Consider the following 5,854-nt stretch of genomic DNA (forward strand, 5'->3'; position numbering starts at 1 on the left):
AACGTCGGCCCAAGCAATGGGAAGGGGAAGACTCTTCAAAGAGGAAGCCTTCGGCTATTGGTGCAGATGGCAGCCACGTTCAGCAGACGGCAGGAAGCAGCCTCTGGACGATGCCAGCACATCTGAGCACAGGGCCCGGGGCTCTGGTTGGCATGGCTGGGCTGCGCAGTCCATTGGCCCTGAAGGCAGCCCTCCCCCGTCACAGTCGGGATGGTTCATGCCCTCTTAGGATGAGGTTTCTGTGGTATGCAGCCACATGCCATCTTCAGTGGTCCCCTGCTCCACCAGCACCCGGCAGAGCCTCCCACTCCGTGCAGCCTAGGCGAACAAGGGCAAACCATTGAGGCTGCGTCGTCACCAGCCTCCTTCTCCACGTAGCCCCAGAGCTGGACCAGAACTACAAGCCTGGTCATTCTCTCTCCTGGAGGGATTGTTAACTGGTACCTCTGCGGAGAACCAATTGGCACGGAGGCCATTTTTTAAACGCCCATGACTTTCAACCCTGCGATGCTACCTGTGCAGGAAGATTCATTTCGGCACTGTCCGGAGTAGCAGAAGTCTGGAAAAAACCGTGGTGTCCATTTTGGGGGTGGGTGATACATGCCCGCATACCCACACAGTGTTCCCGAGAAGGAAGCACCGAAACGGATTCACCCTTGTCTCCATGGCCACCCCCGGGTCCCCGCCACCATCCCTCTCCTGGCATGGCGCGGTGGGTGCCTGACCCATTCGGTCCCGACTGCCCATCCCCCACCCGCAGGGTGAGCCTGCTAGAATTCATTCTGATCAGACGCAAAGCTCTCCAGGACACCTCATCTCCCGCAGAGCAAATGTCACAGCTCTTCAGTGGCAGGCAAGCTGGACAGAGCCTGCCCCCACTCTCCCCCGGGGACCACTTGCCTGGTTGTCCCCAGGGCGGCCTTGCTCTGCCTGGAGCCTGGCACGCCCCGCCTTGAACCTCGGCACTGGTGCTCCCTCTGCCTGGCATACACTTCCTTTGGAAGCCCACGTGGCTCCTTCCTCCATGTCACTCTCTCAGTCACCTTAGATAAAACAGCCCGTGACATGCAGCCATAGGCTGTCCTCGGCGATCCCCAGAACCCTGGCTGTGCTGCTTAGGCAGAGTGTCCGCCTCAAAGGCTCCTGGAAGAGCACCAGGGCAAACCAGCCCTTTCTGCCTCCTCTCTGCTTCAGGAGGCCCTGGGCGGCACAGAGCGCTAACACGCTGGGCAGCCACCAACAGCTGGAGGTCTGCGTCCACACAGAGGAGCCTCAGGAGACAGGACTGGCACACTTCAGATGGGAAGTCAGCCCCGAGCCCCCTAAGGAGCACAGCTATGCAGGCACACGTGGGGTGGCCATGTTGTCGTCAGGTGCCAGTCGGTCTGACCCACGGGGACCCCATGCTCAGCAGAACCCACGGTATCCCCACCACTGCGCTCTGTGTCTGAGCCCAGAGCCGCGGCCACCACGCCCACCCCGCTCATCGACAGCCTTTTGCTTTCTTGCTGCCCTTCTCTCCCTTTACCGATGCCCCACGAGTTGGCAGCACCTTGGCATCCACTGGTTTGGCTTGACATTTCCTGCTTGGCTTGGTTTTTCTCCTGGGTACCATTCAACTGCCATCGGTCCATGCCGACTTACAGCAACCTTGCAGCACAAGCTAGAACTCTACAGGAGTCAGAAGCCCCATCTTTCTCTGGACCTCGAACTTCGGGGTCCTTGTTGCTATGATCTGCCATCCATCTGCCATCCGAATGGGAACCCCACAAAGCCCACGGCAATGCCCCAATTTGTGCACTGCTCTATCTCCTGCAGCTCCGACAGGGCCTGGCGCAAGGTGGGCCGCAATCGCGATGCCCTGGGTGGATTCCTCGGTTGCTGGGGAGGGTGAAAGCGAGGGATGGAATACCAAAGAATGTCAGCGGTGATGCGGCGCACAGGGCCTGGGCCTGGCTGCCTCGATTTCACTCCCAGAGGCTTCTCTCTTTTTTTTTTTTTTAACATTTTATTAGGGGCTCATACAACTGTTATCCCAATCCATACACACATCAATTGTGTAAAGCGCATTTGTACATCGTTTCTCAAAACATTTTCTCTCCATTTAAACCCCCAACATTAGGTCCTCATTTTTCCCCTCCCTCCCCGCTCCCCCCTCCCGCATGAGCCCTTGATAATTTATAAATGGGTATTTTGTCATATCTTGCCCTGTCCGACGTCTCCCTTCATCCACTTTTCGGTTGTCTGTCCCCCAGGGAGGAGGTCACATACAGCTCCATGCAATCGGTTCCCTCTTTCCTACCCATTCTCCCTTTACCCTCCCTGTTTTGCCACTCACACCACTGGTCCTATAGGGCTCATCCGTCCTGGATTCCCTTTATTTTCAGTTCCTATCTGTACCAGTGTACCTCCAGAGGCTTCTCTTACTCTCTGTGCAGTCCCTCTGGCCGCAGGGGCCTCATCTTTGGGGCCATGAATAGCACCGACCCAGGAGAGTCGTGCTGAGGATTTGATGGGTTCATATTTGTGATCCACTTAGGATGGGGTCTGGCACAAATGGATTCCACATACGTCTGCATGAAACGAGCAGGGCCCATCTAAGTGGAGTTGCTCACAGATGCAGACAGGTCTAGGCCCTCATAGCTGTTGCTTTGGGGACTGGGCGCTGAGGGAGGGGAGGGATGAAGCTTAGTTCTCACTGAATTCAACCCCAGGTGCATGCACTTCCTGTCTTTAAACTCTGTGAGTACTCCCTTGAGGAAGAGCCCTGGTAGCACAATGGTTACACGTTGGATTGCCAACGGCAGGGTCAGTAGTTTGAAACCAGCCACTGCTCCCAAGGAGACAGGCGAGGCTTTCTGCTCTGGAAAAGAGTTAGTCTTGGGACCCCACAGTTAACAGATAATACGCGCTCTGAGTCAAATGGATGGTAGGGAGTCAGCACCGGCAGGTGGTGGTGGGTTGGGAGTACACCTCGTTGATTCCAACTCCCTGGGACCCCACGTGATGAGAGCCCCTAGGGCAGTGGTTCTCAACCTGTGGGTCACGACCCCTTTGGAGGTCAAACGACCCTTTCACAGGGGTCACCTAAGCCCATCGGAAAGCACAAAAATATGTCACAATATATCATTACATATTGTTTTGTAACTAATCACGAGGCTTTAATTATGTTTAATGATTTTCAATTTCAATTTGTAACAATGAAAATACATCCTGCCTATCCAATGTTTCCATGACAATTCGTAATAGTAGCAAAATGACAGTGATGGAGTAGCAACGGAAATAATGTTACGGTTGGGGGTCACCCCAACAGGAGGAACTGTATGAAAGGGTCGCAGCATTGGGAAGCTTGAGAACCGCTGACCTAGGGTCTTGAAGGCACCCCACAGGGGGATCCCCAGGCCTTTCTTGTGCAGAGCTGCTTGGTGGCCTCTGTTAGCAGGGGAACCGAGTCCATACCCATGGCACCGCCTGCCTCGCCGGGCCTAGTGGCTGTGCTGCTGTACACCCTGACCCACGGCCACCCCATGGCACCGAGAACCAGCTTCTCTAGCCTGTGGTCTTGGCGGAGGGCGCCCTGGCAGCACAGAGGTCACGCGCCCGCTGCTACCCGACCGCTCCGTAGGAGAGAGTTGTGACAGTCCACTCCGGTCACGATGACAACGTTGGAAACCCCACGGGGCAGCTCTGCTCTGTCCCAAAGGCTCCTCAAGACTCAGAACCAACTCTGGCCAAGGGGTGGCTGGCTGGTCATCTTCCTGGGAGCAGATCACAGAATCTCTGCCCCCTCCCCAACACCCGAGGGGGGAGAGCTGGCCAGTGTGAACCACTAGACTTTCCGTTAACAGGCAAGCGCTTAATCACTGTGCCACCAGGGCTGTGCCACCAGGGCTCCCAGGAGTTAGTACTGGGTGAGGCTGGGCCCTAAGGACGTAGAAGCTTAGTACACTCTCCTATCTGCCTTTCTGTGTAGGAAAGATAGGGATCAGTATCAAAAGTTTGAGAAACAACTCCCAGGTGGCCCCCAGCCTGGTGAACCAGCCAATGGAGGTGGGAAGCGGAGGAAGCAGCCATGGAAAGGGTAGGGGGAGGCACAGGAGGGTGGCAGGCAGAGGGGACCCCTCCCAACCACTGCCCAGTCTGTCACCCAAGGTCCCCGGGGCCGCCTGCTCCAAGGCTCCAAACAGCCTGCTGGTCACAGTCAAGTCAGGCTCACAGGGGAGAGGACAGGGATCCAGGTGGCCAGGATCAGGCTGCAGGTGGGTGGCCGGAGGGCACACTTTCAGCTGCCTCACTGAGAGGTGGGGAAGTCATTATGGGAAGAAGCCTGGGTGTGGGCTCATGAAGGACAATGAGAGCGGCTCCCAGGCCAGGCTTGGAAACCCAAGCCCATCCAGCCATGTAGTGGGTGATGCTGGCGGCAGGGTTTGCGGTTCAAAACCACCAGCCACTATGCAGGAGAAAGGCAAGGTCCCCATACAGAGTTGCCATCTCAGGAGCCCACGGGCACAGCTCCGCCCTGAGCATCAGGGACATTGTGCAGTGATCTGGGGACTGATTAGTCCTTAGGAGGAGCCCTGGGGTGTGGTGGGTTAGGAGTTGGACTGCTAAGCCACAAGGTCAGCAGTAAGAACCCCACAGCCATTCCTCCAAATAAAGAGGAGATTTTCTGCTCCCATAATGATCTACAGGCTGGAAAGGCTGACAGGCTGCTTCTCCTCTGCCCTGCAGGGTCGCTATGAGTCAGGGTCGACTCGGGGGTGGTTGAGTTTTGTTTTGTTTTATGGGTGGCACAGATTGCTCTCCGCTATCCGAACAGCTGGTGCTTTGAATCCCCTCTGCAGTGCATGGAGGAAAGGCTTGGCGGTCTGGGTCCACGGATCATGGTGGTTGTGTGCTGCGGAGTGGAGTCCACTGATGGTGACCTTGGAGGGCAGAGCAGAGCTGCTCCAGGGCCTCCCAGGATGCTGCCTGTTCAGAAGGGATCATCAGGCCTTTCTCCTGAGGAGCGACAGGTGGGTTTGAACCACCGACCTTCCTGTTAGCTGCTGTGCCCTTAACCATGAGAAAACCTGGGGAACGCACTTCGACTCGGAAGTTCTGTGAGTTGGAACTCCGGACCAAGGGTACAGTAGGTACACCTGTGCCCTGAGCTCCACTTGTGCAAGGGAGGCACCCATGAGAGGTGTCTGTTGGCGCTCGCAGTCAGAGTGCCAACTGCAAGAGGTCAGTCCGCAGATTGAAAGGATTGCCATCGGCCATATTTTCTGTATACACGCTGCTGGCATGGGCTGTGGTGGTGGCTTTTAACCTAAGCTAGTAAGCAGGAGCCCTGGTAGCGTATTGGTTACACATTGGGGTGCTAACCATAAGCTCAGGAGTTCGAGGAGCAGCAGGAGACGGAGGAGGCTTCTGACTACCGTACAGAGTTGGTCTCAGAAACTCACCGGGGCAATGTGTGAGTCTGGCTGGAATACAGAAACAAATTCATAGACACTCATATGTGTATAAGAGATAGTTTTATATAAAAGAGTAATTGTATATTAAGAAAATATCCCAGCTCAGTCCATACCAAGTCCATAAGTCCGCTATTTGCCCGTATGTCCGAAACCAGTCTGTAAAGTCCTCTTCAGACTCATGCAACACATGCAATGCAGGAAGATCACAGCCCAGTGGGTGGAAAGCCTTGTGGATCCAGTGGTGGTAGAAGCATCTCCATGCTGGTGTGGGTCTCCACATGGCTCCTCTAGCTCCAGGGCTCTGGCTGCCATCAGCGCAGCTCCGCATGTCTTTGTCAACAGGAAGACGAAGCAGAGAGAGTTTGTGTGTCTGGTCTCCAGTGAGCTATTTATCT

The sequence above is a fragment of the Echinops telfairi genome, unplaced genomic scaffold (assembly GCF_000313985.2).
Source record: "Echinops telfairi isolate 266 unplaced genomic scaffold, ASM31398v2 ScPeMD7_60;HRSCAF=208, whole genome shotgun sequence".
NCBI classification, from domain to species: Eukaryota; Metazoa; Chordata; class Mammalia; order Afrosoricida; family Tenrecidae; genus Echinops; species Echinops telfairi.